This window comes from Arachis ipaensis, chromosome B05 (assembly GCF_000816755.2).
Source record: "Arachis ipaensis cultivar K30076 chromosome B05, Araip1.1, whole genome shotgun sequence".
Classification (NCBI taxonomy): domain Eukaryota; kingdom Viridiplantae; phylum Streptophyta; class Magnoliopsida; order Fabales; family Fabaceae; genus Arachis; species Arachis ipaensis.
In genome coordinates this window covers 148,271,626-148,287,119 of record NC_029789.2, presented here as the reverse complement: position 1 = coordinate 148,287,119, position 15,494 = coordinate 148,271,626, and positions in this window count along the sequence as shown.

Below are 15,494 nucleotides of genomic sequence, written 5' to 3'. Positions count from 1 at the left end.
TGCATTATTAATATAAATTATTAATTAAATAAAAGAATAATTATTTAATATAATTAATTATAATTATCAACTAACTTAAATATGATTTAATTATTTAAATTATTTATTTATTTTTTTTATTAGTCACGTATCAAAAAATTATTGAAAAGGCAAAGTCCTTTTCAGAGGGCTTCATTTTCTCGATAAAAGAGAAAGACCTCACTTCTCATTCTATTTTAATGGGAAATGGATCTTCTCTAGTATTTTTATGATCTCTCACCGTTAACTTTATAAGTGGCACTAAAAATAAATATGAGAGAGAGAGCAATGAAAGGCAAGAAATCACAATAGACACCATCCAATTTTTTTTCACTCGACAGGATCCACTCCCACTTCAATGCATGGTTCCCTTTTTTTTTTCTTTTTTTTTTGACACATATAGTAAGAGGGCTTCCAAAATTTAGCCATTGAAGTTGCTCTTATAATCTGTTTCTATCTCGTCCCCATGACAGATGACAAGGACCCCGTATCTATCGAAAATTGGGGTCTCTACGAATATTTATGAATTTTTAAAAAAAATTCAAAATATTTAAAAAAATAGAAAAATAAAAAACTAAAAGATAATTAACATTTAACATATTTCAAATTCTAAAATGTCACAATTTTCCAAAAAAAATTCAAACTCTAAATCCTAAATTCAATTTCATAACAACAAAATTTATCTCTAAATCTAAATTTATCAATTAACAAAATTCAAATCCTAAACCTAAATCCAATTTCACATTAATAGAATTCAAACCATAGCAATTTCATCAATTGAAAATCAAAACATATATTAAAATCAGTGAGCGCCGACAGAGAAGAGGCGAACCAGAGACAGGGACGATGAATCTTTGAGCAGGAAGCAGTGAGCGACGCAGTGAGAGGAAGAAGGTGAGCGGCAGTGGCTCTCCTCTGATGACGATGAATGATGGCTCTTCTTTGGACGGCGGCTCTCCTATGAACGGTGACGATGAAGACAACTCTCCTCTGGACGGCGACGAAAACTGCGATGGTTCTCCTCAGGCACGTGGCGTGAAGATGGCTCTCCTGTCCTCTGGATGGCGACGAAGTGGCGACGGTTTTCTTCTCCTCGGGCGAGTAGCATGAAGACGGCTCTCCTTTCCTCTGGATGGCGACGAAGCGGCAATGGTTCTCTTCTCCTCAGGCGCGCGACGCAATGACTGCTATGGTGCCGGTGGCTTTGAGAGTGAGAGGAAGAAGCAATGTGAAGGGAGAGCGCGGCGGTAAAGGGGGAAGAGGGTGGCGGACGGCGGTGAGAGAAGAGGGGGAGTGATTCTCCTCTAATAGGGTTTGTGGTGGGCTGCTGAGAAGAGGGAGAATGTAGTTGTTAGAATTTTGTAAATTGTGAAACTTATATGTATTAAGGGCAGTTTGGTCATTTCTTTTATACGGTATTATACGGGTCTCCACGGGACGGGAATCTCTATTCCTGTCTCCGTCCTGTTTATTATACAGGTCCCATCTTCGGTCTCTGCAGAAAAAAATTACCCCCAAATTTATTTTTCGACGGATAAATTTTTGTGGATATCCGCTTGCTAGGAAAAATTACCACCCGTGAAAAAGAGAGATTTTTTAATTTAAATTAAATAATATTATATTTATTAATATGCATAATTTGTGAAATGTTTGCCATTTTAAATAATTATTTTATATTTTGGATATAAAAGTTAAAAAAAATTATACTCAAATTTCAAGTATTTTACACTCGAGATGTGTCATATTTTTTATAAAATATCTTGGATGCACCTTGCACCTTAGATATTTATGTAAGTTGTACATATTTGGAACACTGTGCATTCAAGATAAGGCAATAAATTTTTTAAACTCAATATATCTGAGATCTGTGTAAAAGTAAATTAGATATTTTGCATTTTAAATAGTTATGTTAAAAAAAACCACCTATATAAAAAGTTTGAACCTCAAGACTCATTATAATTCATCCAACACACTACCTTCTCTTTTTTTTTTTAATTCACATATATGACTATTAATGAGTTTTTCTTTGTGATTATTTACTCAAATGGGGTCATAAGAAATTATGAATAAAGAGTGATATTTTAGTGTAATTCTCCTGTGATATTGTGCACATTTGTCGACTTTATTCTCTATATACGCTGAAGAATGTCATTTTGATCAATATAGGGATAATAGGTTCCAAGAAAGTTAGGAGAGTGGTTATAAATTCTTATAACGTTGTTGAACAGAGGGTTTCAAAACAAGATATTTTAGGTCGAAGTTGATGACCATGTGAGGGTAATGTTCGAGGTGCATGTGAGGTTAATATAAATGCCCAACATGTGATGGAATGGTATGTTGTAGTTCATGATGTAGGTGGTGGTGGGCATTTCTCTTCGATCCCACAGGCAGTCTTGGTAGTAGCAACATTTATTTACTGTGTTAAACTGAGTGATCACGTGGAAAAAGAGGAGAGTGAGTCTCATTCAGCTTACATTGCTGAAACCAGGTCATCTAACGAGAGTGATTTCTTTGATGAGTATATGCCGGAGACTCAAGCTGGTGGGGATGCTCGGTTACTTCTTCCTCCGCCTTTAGCTCTAGTGAGGTTGACGCCTATCATCGAACAGGGCCTCAACCTACTGTCATGTGGGATGGCTATGAAATTGTAGAAAATCTCTAGTGTACCTCCCAATCAGCTTACCATCTATTCGCAAACCAAGATGGTACACCATATTCTGGCGTGTAATATGCACTTACCTCATAGAAGGTAAAAATTATGGGTTTTGAACCTCCGCAGTTTAACAAAGTTAGAAAATAAAGAATTATCTAATATGAAATTCCTTAACTTGATTGTGTGGCTGAACCCGATCTTCTTAATATAAAGTAGTAGGATGTCAGACAGTGAAATCAACAAGCTCACACGACATGACAAGAACATCCGAAATGTCTATAAAAAGACGTTTGATTAGTTTTTTTTTTTTAATACGTATTACATTACTCAAAATTACTAAATTAAAAAAAAATGCACTCCATATCATTTATAAAAATAATCAGATAAAATAATTAATTTAATGCTCTTTGACAAAAAATTAATTTAATGCTATTGTAATAAATAATTAATTATATTCTAATATTGTCTTCTACACTTTTCATGTAAAAATGTAACTATTTTTTCATGTAAAAATGCATCCTGATTCACCCTTATCCATTCATATTCTGCTTCACAGCTTTAACACTTCGTACAATATTTCTAAGGCCACCACTCAAATAAAGATCCCAAAAATAATCTTTTTTAAAGAGGCCTACGTGACAAGACCTAAACTATACATTCTAAAGCCACACTTTTCACTACAAAACACTTAAAACCATAGTTTTTTATAAGAAAAGCGTTACCCAATGGGAAAAAGTAAATTAGAAGATTTAAGAGAAGAAATAATTAAATTATCAAAATTAATAGATCAAAAACTAATAATTTTAACTAATGTTAATTGTAATGACACCGAATTCTTAAAATCAACACAAAATGATTTTTTTCAAAATCTTTATTTTACTATAAGTTTTATTGAAGGACTTTAGAAACCTGAAAAAACTTATATTTCACACGGAATTTCTAAAAAATGTTACCATGGAAATGATTCCCCACATCTTTACCATACTTTTAACCCACAATTAAATTCTATAGTAGATATGCTTGAAGAAATATTAGTATCCATAAAATTTCAAAGAAATAAGGAAAAAGAGGAACCTAATATAAACGAAATTAAACAGATATTAAATAAATATTTTCAGAAAGAGAATCCCAAAGAAGAAAATTTTCAAAATATAATCAACATAACATAATTAAAAGTAAAACCACCTTTGAAATTATGAATATTGAAGAAAAATTAGAAGAAGTTACAATGCTTTTTAAACAATTAAAAATGGCTCAAGAAAATAATATTATGGAACAAGAATTTCAAATAAAAAATTCTGAAAATATAGAAAATGAAGAACACATCCTAGATTATTCAAGTGATGAAGAACCAGCAATTCCAATACAAGTAAAAAATGAAGCTGGAACATCTAAGGATAATCAATCTCAATTTAAATGGGAAACAGGTTTTGAAAATTATGCTTTTAAAAAGGGATTTATGAATAAAGATTCAAAGTACACAAAAATACCATCAAAATATGTTCCTAAAATCCAGGAAATGGAAGGAGATAGAATGCTCGATTTAGACTGTAAAAAGAATGAAAAAGAAATTTTTGAGAACTGGTTGAATTCCTTCTTATTAGAAGCCTTTACTAATCCAAAACTTAGTGAATTGTTCGGAGGAGATATCTGGAATTATATAGGGTTTCATACTAAAGGAACTATAAGAGATTATATGACATCAATGGAAAACCAAATAATAGAAGAATTAGTAACAAAAATAACAGTTTATGATAAGATATTACATATAATGATGATTCTATATAAAGAATTTTTTGGAAAAAATATTATAGATCATAGACAAGAGGTCTATAATAAAGAATATCAAGAAGCAAAAAATCATTTAGCTAATATTCAGATATATGATTTATGTAATGTGGAATCTTATATATGTGAATATAGAATACATTATTATAAATTAAAAGAAGAAGATAAAGACCATTATCTTAGTATGTATATAACAAAACTTCCATATCCTGCTAATGAATTTATAATGGGAAGATTTATAAGAGAAATAAATAGAGGGACAATTGAAAACAATTTTGGCGGAGCAACCTCTGCAATAAGAGAGGAAATAAAAGAACGTTGTATGCAAGAAGCGACTCAAAAAAGATTTGAAAATATAATTAGAATTTACTGTCAGGATAATGAAGAAATACCTCAAAAATATGGTCTTAATAAAAATTTTCAAAGAAAAAGAAAATATCAATTTAGAAAAATAAAATACTATCCAAACTGGAGAAAAAAGAGGTATTTTAGAAAAAAAAATAACAATAAAAATAAAAAACAAAAAAATGACTATTGCCCAAATAAAAAAGAAAATTGTAAGTGTTGGTATTGCCAGGAAGAAGGATACTATGCAAATGAATGTCCAAAAAAGAATGATAAAAAGGACCTTACCAAACAAATAGAAATTGCTAAGTCTTGTTTCATGGAACCATTAGAAGAATCATATGATAACTTAGACTATATTTTTGAATATGTCTCAGAAACAGACTCAGAGATTGAGCAATAATGTCACATTTATTACTATAAAAATAATAGAACAATTTATAAATGCTTTTATAGATACTGGAGCAACACAATGCTTTGCTAGTACAAATATAAAACTTGATTAGAAAAAATTAAAGAAACCATTAAGAGTTAGAATAGCTGACAAATCAATACATAAAATTGACCAAAAAGCAGAGATGGCTGAAATATTTATTCAAAATTATAGGTTCATTGTTCCATCTATATATATGTTAGATTCTGGAATGGATTTTATCATAGGAAATAACTTTTTAAAGCTATATCATCCATTCATTCAAGAATTAACATATATAGTTTTAAAAGCTCCACACGATTCTTCAATAAATCAAAAATCAAAACGTATAAAAATACCAACTACTACTATAGATAAGATTTTAAAATTTAAAATATTTTCTATATTAGAAACATGTTATTTAAATTTATATTTTCAGTTAAATATTTCAAAAAATAATCTTGAAATAAAAATAGAAGAACTTTTGGATGAAATTTGTGCTGAAAATCCTTTAGATATTAAAAATACAAATAAAGAATTAGTAAGCATTAAATTAAAAGATCCTACAAAAGAAATAAATGTTCCAAATAAAATTCCTTATTCCGCAAGAGATAGAGAAGAGTTCTCATTAGAATGTAAAGATCTTTTGGAAAAAGGAATTATAAGATTAAGTAAAAGTCCTCATGCGGCTCCAGCCTTTTATGTCGAAAACAATAATGAAATTAAAAGGGGAAAACGAAGAATGGTAATTAATTATAAGAAGATGAATGAAGCAACTGTTGGTAATGCTCATAAACTTCCAAGAAAAGATTCTATTTTAGAAAAAATCAAAGGAGCAACTTGGTTTTCATCTCTTGATGCAAAATCAGGATATTGGCAACTTCGCTTAAACGAAGAAACAAAGAAATTAACTGCTTTTACTTGCCCAACAAAAGAATCAACAAGTGTGTTGCTCTATGAATGGAATGTATTACCATTCAGATTAAAACAAGCCCCAGGTATTTATCAAAGATTTATGGAAGAAAATCTAAAAGAGTTAAATGAATTTGTTTTAGTTTACATTGATGATATATTAATTTTTACAAAACAGGATAAAGAAGATCATCTTCAAAAATTATTAATAGTTTTAGAAAGATGTAAAGAAAAAGGATTAGTTCTTAGCAAAAAGAAAGCAAGAATAGCAAAACAAGAAATAGAGTTTCTTGGATTAATTCTATCCACTCAAGGAAAGCTAAAACTTCAACCAAATATTTTAGAAAAGGTAAATTTATTTCCTAATAAAATAGAAGATAGAAAACAATTATAAAGATTTTTAGGGTGTATAAATTATATTTCTGATCAAGGATTTTTAAAGAATATAACAGAATACACTAAAAGTTTATTTCCAAAAATAAGTACTAAAAAAGAATGGAAATGGGAAGAAAAAGATAGTAAGCAAATTCAAAGAATCAAAGAATTATGTGAAAATCTTCCAGAACTTTATATTCCAGAAGAAAACGACTACTTAATAGTAGAAACAGATGCTTCAGACATAACCTGGTCAGGATGTCTAAAAGCTAAGAAAGCTATAAAAAGTTTGGAACAAGAAAAAAAATCACTAGATTCTAAATATTCTCCAAAGGAATTACTTTGCAGGTATATTTCAGGGACTTTTACTCCAACAGAACAGAGATATACTACTCATGAAAAGGAAACTCTAGCAGCAATTAAATCTCTTAAAAAATGGAAAATTGATTTACTACCCAAAGAATTTACATTAAGGACAGATTCAAGTTACTTAACAGGTTTCATACGGTATAATTTAAAAGTTGATTATAATCATGGACGATTGGTAAGATGGCAATTATTTTTGTTACAATATCCAATAAAGATTGAATATATTAAGAGTGACAAAAATGTTATTGCAGATACATTAACAAGAGAATGGAGTTCGTCTACAACGCATTAGATCAAGAAATTCAAAAATATGAGCAAGAACTCGAAAAATTCAAGCATTGTCAACAAATAAGAACACAGATCCAATCTCTCAAGAAGGCCATTGAAGCAATGAAATCAACACAACAAGCGAAATCATCAGAGTTCGGCCAGCTAAGCATGGTGGACAAATCAAGTGAAGAAAAAATTTCAGAAAATATAACAATTGCTGAAATTATTAAAAAATCCACCCAAGATAAAAAATATTATGTAATTCATAATGGCCCCATGAAAGGAGTATATGATGCTTGGGAAAAAGCAGCACCATTCACACATCAATCAAGGATAATTCATAAAGGAGGATTTTTAACACTAGAAGAGGCAAAGGAATCCTTCAGGGAATATGAAGCTCTTCATCCAGAGCAAACCCTAAAATGAGCAGATAAAGCTCCAATTCAAGCCCAGAGAACAGGAATAATGAGAAACATTCCTACAAGGACTGAAATCAAGGAAAAGAAAAGGGTCTGTAGATCAAATCTCAGAGAAACCCTTAATATAGTCCTGAATTGGACTGAAGAAAAAAAAAGGCAATTTTGTGATATTATCCTATTGCCAAAGAACTGCTAACAAAGCTGGTTATCTTTCCAGATGCTTCTCCATCTGACACTTATCAGTTTTTCCAGTATGGATTAATTGATACAATTTTAATTTTTAATGATCTAAAAATTATTAGTGAGTTTCCTGCAGGATTCATTGATGCAGTAAAAAGATTTAAAAATATGATTGACAATGTAAATCCAAGGGATATATCCCTAAAATTTACAAACAGTCAACCTATTTTTAATGAAGAAGAAGAATGCTTGGTTCCAGCACACCAAGTAATATTCATGTCTGTCTTCTCAGGAAATTTTCAACCAATTGATCAAATTCAAGATTTAACAATTTACAGTCATAAAGGAAGACTAGCCAGCACATTAGCAAGGGTCTTTGAAAGAACTCAAAATATAACGAAGAAATCTCACACAAGGATTAATTATAAAAGTAGAAATACTCTGCTTGTGTCCAGTAAAAGAAATGAAATTGAAGAAAGAGAGATGAGACTCTTGGTGGAATTTGAATCAGCATTCTACAATTTATCTGGACTTTTAGAAAAGCTCCTTGAAGGGATAAAGAGGAATCTCTGCTATTTGATAAAAGATAGAGAAGACCACAAGTGCCAGCTATGTGCCTCAGAAATATCTGAAGAAAGCAATAATGAAACGAAATCAACCCACATGATAAAAGAAGAGGACAGTGCATCTGAAGCCCACATGATAAAAGAAGAGGACAGTGCATCTGAAGCATCCCTCAACATTATTGCATAATGACGTAAGCGCTTAGGTCATAAAGCACCAATAATGTAGTTGGTGCAAGATAATGACGTAAGCAATGACGTCATAAGAAGGGTAAGGATGAGAATTGTCCATCAGACCCAACCATTATAAATAGATTGCTTAGACAATTGTAGAAGCATCAGAAAACAGAAAGCAGAAGGCTAAGATTACTCATATGCTAGGAGAGCAAAGAGGAAGCTGCCGAGGCGATTCTATAGTCTGACAAAGAATTTCCTTAGGGAAAAATAGTTCTAAACTCCCCTCTGGAGTTAATATCTATAATCTCCCCTCTGGAGATAAAAACACCTTATGTAAAATATACTAAATAAATGAAGTTTTTATCCAGAAAGGTATATCTTTATCCTAATCTCTTAGTTATGAATTATTTAGAAAGTTTAGAATTAACGGAAGAATCTGATTATTATAGAATAACTGCTTTATTAGATAATGAAAAACAGATTGTTCTAAAAACAGAACTAAATCTCAAATCAAATGAAAATTTTAATAAATAAAATCTTTTAAAAGAAGTTTTTAATAGAAAAAATATAATATACTATGAAAAAATTCAACTTGAAGCTCCTATAAAAATAAAATCTGCTAATGGAGAACTTGAAATAGCTTTGATAAATGATGAAGAATTGAGTAAACAGATTGAGAAAATTAAGGATCAACAAAAAAGATCTAAAATTGGATGGATTCATATTAGTACCATACAAGTCTTAATTAAATCTACATATATGAAAGGAATTAATTCACCTTCACCAATAAGTTTAGCAATCTGTGACAAAAGAATTACTGATGACCCAATAGATCAAATAATTGGAATTGTTCATGGAAATTTAGCAAATGTAAATGTTAAATTTAATGCCCATCTTGGATATGCTATACCTTTATCAACTGAAAATCTTGGAAGATCTATAAGTTTAGCTTATAAATTTCATAGAAAATGTTTAATGGAACAAGATGATGAACCGTTTTCAATTACATATGCAATAAATTATGCTTTAACAAATAGCCATCATAGTATAATATTTAAAAACAGAGAAAGAATTTATGTCGATGAATTATTTCAGAAAATTGTAAAAACAGAAATACCAAAATATAAAGCTATTGAAAACCCAGTTTTATTATTAAAAGAACCATCAAGGAGATCATCAAATTTTCAAATAAGAGAATCTAAAATTTATAGTCCTTTAAGTTTATCTAAATTAAAGATTAAAGAGGAAAACTCTGAAATAAAAGAATTAACAAAAAAGGTCGAAAAACAGGAATTATAATAAGATTACCTAATTCATGAAGCATAAAAAGATTGAAAAACCAGAAAATAAAATAAAAAGAAAAATAGCGAAAAAATTAAAAAATAAAATAGAGGAGTATAAAAGAGAATTAAATAATTTTCAGATCGATATTGATGACCTTATAATAAAAAAGATAGAAATAAGAATAAATATAAACAAGTTAGAATTAAATTTAAGAAATTTATAAATGTCTGAAAAACCATATTACGAGATTATAATTATGATAGAAATTAGAACAGAATTAAAAAACTATAAATATGAAATCAGAATTATAAATATATATCAAGGATTAGTAATAAATAATCATATAACAAATACAAGAGAAATTGCAGAAATGGTTAATACTTTAGATTATGAAGTTGTAAATTATTTTTATCAAAATCATTTGAATAAAACACCATCAATTAAATCTATACAAATTATAAACTTATTCGAAGCAAAATATGAAGAGATAGTAGAAATTTCGAAAGAAAAATTAAAAGAAAAGTCGAAATTGAAAAATTGGTATCAGAGCCAAGTTAACGATTAAGGGTAACACTTTCTCTTTAAACAACACTTTTAGTGATACACTTTTAAATCAATAACAACCACAAAATGAAAAACGTCTTTACAAAAAGATAAAAATGACAATTTTATCGTAGTGTTCACCTATTTCTAACCATCCGCATGGTGTGAAAAAAGGGCTCTATTCTAATTCCATGCATAAAAAATCTTTGCTTTTTGTTGCAAACTCTCTCACTATTCACAACTCACCATGACTGAGCTTCTTCCCGCAAGCCCGCTTTCAATCTCACTCCCAGAATCTCATAGATTCCCTTTCTCAGCAACAATCAATGCCTAACCCCAAATTCTCATGTACCTTTCTCTTAAGAATGCTCAAAAACCACTGCCACCCTTGTTGTAGTTGCTTCTTCAATGGGTCCAATAGTCCATGGAAGAGGCTCAAGGGGCGGTGCTTATAGCTTCTACAACAATGAACAACTTGGATTTGATGAGAGAGAGGGGGAGAATTTGGGCTTGGAGGGTGACCCTACTGGTGATGGTTCAGTTGGTGAAAAGGATATTGCTGATAGTGATAATCCATTTGATGATGTTGGACTCAGGGAAATGGATATTTTGGAGTTCAAATTTCATTAAATAGTAAATCACGAATTAAGAAAGCAAACAGTAAACTTGGTGTGAGAAGTATGTGAGAGAACAGTTAAGGTTTTAGAGATATTTATTTTCTGGATTAATATTTCTTACCAACTATTTTAATCATGCGAGATTCATCTCATGGCAAACTGTAATTGACTAAACTCTAATTCCTTAGAGATTTAGTCTCCTCTAACCTAATCAACTGCTAATTCCTTAGGCAATAAGCTTTCCAATCGTTACTGTCTTCCTGGCGCTAAATGTCAGGCTCGGCGTTTAGCGCCCTACAAGGCAGTGAGCTCGCACACGTTACGAGGCACTTAGCGCTAAATGCCCAGGTTTGCGTTTAGTGCTAGCTTGACAGAATGACTGCACGCATTTCAAATCGATTGGGCGCTAAACAGAATCAAAATTCTTTTCTTTTCTTATGTACAGACTCTGTCAAACTGATCCAAAATTCACCTGAAATAATCAAAACAATAGAACTACTCAGCATCCAAATAGGCTTCAAACACTAAAATTTCAATAAAACTCAATACATTCATATCTAAAATAATAAGAAAATAAAGAAAAGATGCTCAATTTTGTGGAGGATTTATGTTGATTCCATCAGTTTTATGATGTATTTTGTTGATTGTTGAGATGCCCTAGTGCTACTAGAAATACTGATTGTGTACCCATTATTTTAATAGTGGAAGATTTTACTGGACTAGGTCCCGTGGATTTTTGTCCCGCTTTTGGAGGGGGTTTCATGATAAAAATTCTGGTGTTTGATTATTTAATTTCTGCCATTATATTTGCTACTTGGAGTATCTTTGGTGTTGCTTCTTTAATCACACAAGTTGTGCAAAAATTATTTTTGGTGCTTTCGCTGTTAGACAGGTTCTAGTTTGAACCTTAATTTTTCCAACAATGTTGCATCCAGAGCTTTAGTTGTTTATTTCTATGCTAATTAAATGGAGAAAAATACTCATGGACCAAATACGGTCAAATTGAATTCCAAAAATTACTCGATTTGGAAGACCCTCATGGAAGATATGTTGTATAACAAGGACTTGTATGGTCCTACGGAGGGGGCATAAATCCATAGGTACTAAACACGAGAGAAAAATGTGCAAAATAAAGCATTCTTGATTAGGAAGCTTGTTAATATGAAGTATATTGAAGGTAAATCAATGTCGAAGCACTCGAGTATTTTTCAGGAGATGGTGAACCAATTGAAAAATAATGAAATCACTTCAAATCATGAGTTGAAAGCCTTGTTCTTGTTGTTGTTGAGTTCTTTGCCTAATAGTTAGAAAGTTTTGGTTGTGAGATTAACTAATTCAGCTCTAAAAGGAAAGTTAACGTTAGCAATGGTTAAAGAGAGCATGTTGAATGAAGAAGTCAGAAGAAGAGAGCGAAGTTTGATTAATGTCTCCTCCCAGTCAAAAGTACTTGTCTCAGAGTCACGGGAGAGAAGGCAAAGTAGAAAACCTTAGACAGTTCTGACAGGTCAAACAGTCAAAGCAAGTCAAGAGGAAAGTACAAGCCAATAAAGAAGTTCATTTGTCACCATGGTGGCAAGTCGGGGCATATCAAGAGGTATTATAGGTTCTTGAAAAGAAAACAATCAAGGGAAAGAAACAAAGACAAAGGTAAAGATAATGATAAAGAAACTGCTGTTATTGTTTATGAAGATATTATGATCACATATGATGAAAACTATGTTAATCTTATCTGTGATGATTCCACTTGGATTTATGGATTCTGGTGCCTCATGTCATATCACTCTGAGGCACAAATTTTTTACTTTTTATACTGTTGAAAATTTTGACAAGATCAAATTGGGAGATAAAGAGGTGTGTGATATCATTGGTATGGGTGATGTGTGGCTTGAAACCAACATGGAATGCAAGTTGTAGTTGAAGAATGTTAGGCATGCGCCAGATATGCAGTTCAATCTGATTTTAGTAAAGGCATCGGATCAAGAGGGTTATTGCACTTCTTTTGGTAGTCGAAAATGCAAGATTACTAAAGGGGCTCTCATTGTTGCTAAAGAAGACAATAGTCTTACTACTCTCTACCGGTTACAAGCAAAGTTGTGCAAAGAAGAGGTAAATATAACTGATGATTTCTCTTCTGATTTGTGGCATATATGTCTTGGTCACTTGACCGAGAAAGAACTAAGCGTCTTAGCCAAGAAGCACTCACTTCCAGTGAAAGGTACAACTTTAAATACTTGTACCAATTGTTTTGTAGAAAGCATGCTAGAGTATCATTTCATAGTTCTGGGCCTCATAGGAGATCACATGTTCTAGATTTAGTTCACACTGATATTTGCTCTATGAATGCTAAGACACTAGGCGGTGCATCATACTTTGTAAATTTTATTGATGATTATTCTCGAAAAGTATGGGCTTTTATTTTGAAATCTAAAGACCAGGTGCTCGGTATCTTCAAACACTTCCATACAAGTGTTGAAAGAGAAACAGGAAGGAAATTGAAATGTGTTCGAGCTATAGGAGTCCATTTGAAGAGTATTATAAAGGACATGGGATAGAGTTTGATAAGATGGTTCCTAAGACTCCTCAATATAAAGGAGTTGCAAAGAGAATAAATCGCACTATTAATGATAGAATCAGCTGTATGATCTCTCATGTAAAGTTGCCTAAATTCTTTTGGGGTGAAGCGATGAGGACTGTAGTAGATTTGATCAACCTTTCTCCTTCAGTTCCACTAAATGGTGATGTTCTTGAGAAAGTTTGGAGAGAAAAAAATATATCCTATAGTCACTTGCAATTGTTCGGCTGTAAGGATTTTGTTCACATTCTAAGAGATGAAAGGTCCAAACTTGATAGGAAGTCAAAGCAGTGTATCTTCATGGGTTACGGTCATGAAGACTTTGGTTACAGATTATGGGATCCGGTGAGCAATAAAATAAGAGATATGATTTTTTTGGAAGATCAAACTATTGAAGATCTTGAGAAGACAAATAAGCTAACAATAACTGTTAGACATTCTGTTGATGTTGAACCTAGTCCTTCTACTAGACCTCCTGTTGATGGAAAAGATGCACAAGCTGATAATGATGGTGATGATTTGCATGATGAACCTACACCTCAACCTGAGGTACCAGATGTAGAAGTTCCACCAGATGTTGAAGTTCCACTTGTACTACCAGTTAAGTCTGAATTGAGAAGATCTAATAGAGACCTCATCCTTTTCAGAAATGCTCTCTACATGAGTATGTGATGTACACTGAGACTTGGAAACTAGAGAGATACCAGGAAGCTATGTCTGATGAGCATAAAGAAGATTGGTTGAAGGCCATGTAAGAAGAAATAAAATCATTGCATGAGAATCATATGTTTGAATTTGTGAAGTTGCCGAGTGATAAGAGAGCATTCAAGAATAAATGGGTGTTCAAATTGAAAGTGGATAAAAATGTCTCACAGCCAAGGTACAAAGCTCGGTTGGTTGTGAAATGTCTCACAGTAGAAGAAAGGTATTAATTTTGAAGAGATTTTCTCTCTAATTGTGAAGATGTTTTCTATTCGAGTTGTGCTTGGATTAGCGGCTAGTTTGAATTTATAGGTTGAGCAACTTGATGTGAAGACTCCGTTCTTTCACGGTGACAAAGATAAAGAAATTTAAATGGAGCAACCAGAGAGTTTTGAGATTAAAGAAAAGGAGTACCTTGTATGCAAGTTGAAGAAGAGCTTATATGGGCTGAAGCAAGCACCAAGGCAGTGGTACACGAAGTTTGATTCCTTCATGGAAGGTCATGGGTATAGTAAGATTTCTTTTGATCATTGTGAATATGTCAAGAAATTTTTTGATAGTGATTTCATAATTCTCTTGCTTTATGTTGATGGCATGTTTATTGTTGGTCATGACACTAAGAAGATTGAAAGTCTTAAGAAAGATTTGAATAAATTCTTTGCTATGAAGGATTTGGGTCCTGCAAAGAAAATCCTTGGCATGAGTATCACTCGTTGTAACACCCTACCATACAGAGTCTTATGCTTAAGTCATAATTCAGAGATGGCAAGGTATTATGACCTCTAAAACAAAAATTTAGTACGTATAGTAGTATGAATAATTGATTATAGCTAGGAGCCTTTGTAGAAAAAGGGGTAAACAAAAACCGTAACTCGAACGCGCAACACTCCGATCGATAACGTAACGAACAAAGGATAAGCTAACGCAAGATCATATATATAAGGAGTGTCAAAAACGGGAATATCAAGACTCAAAATCCGGCTGCGAAGATAACCGGTCTGAGCATAATAATATATACATATAATAAAATAAGGAAACCCCAAAGGAAACCCAAAGGGACACAAATACATACAACCTATTACCAGCCAATTCATTAACAATTACGGCCCTTCGGCCCATGGCACAACAAGCACTTCCACCGCCATCCTCCGCATCTCACATAATCATCTTTGATCCTCATTGATCATTCGTTTTTTTCCTTGCTTCACTCGCAAGTTACCACATTCACTAGCCCTTTTTCTCATGCTAGGCATATAATAATGATTTAAGACATACGTGGTGAGATCGGAGGCTTA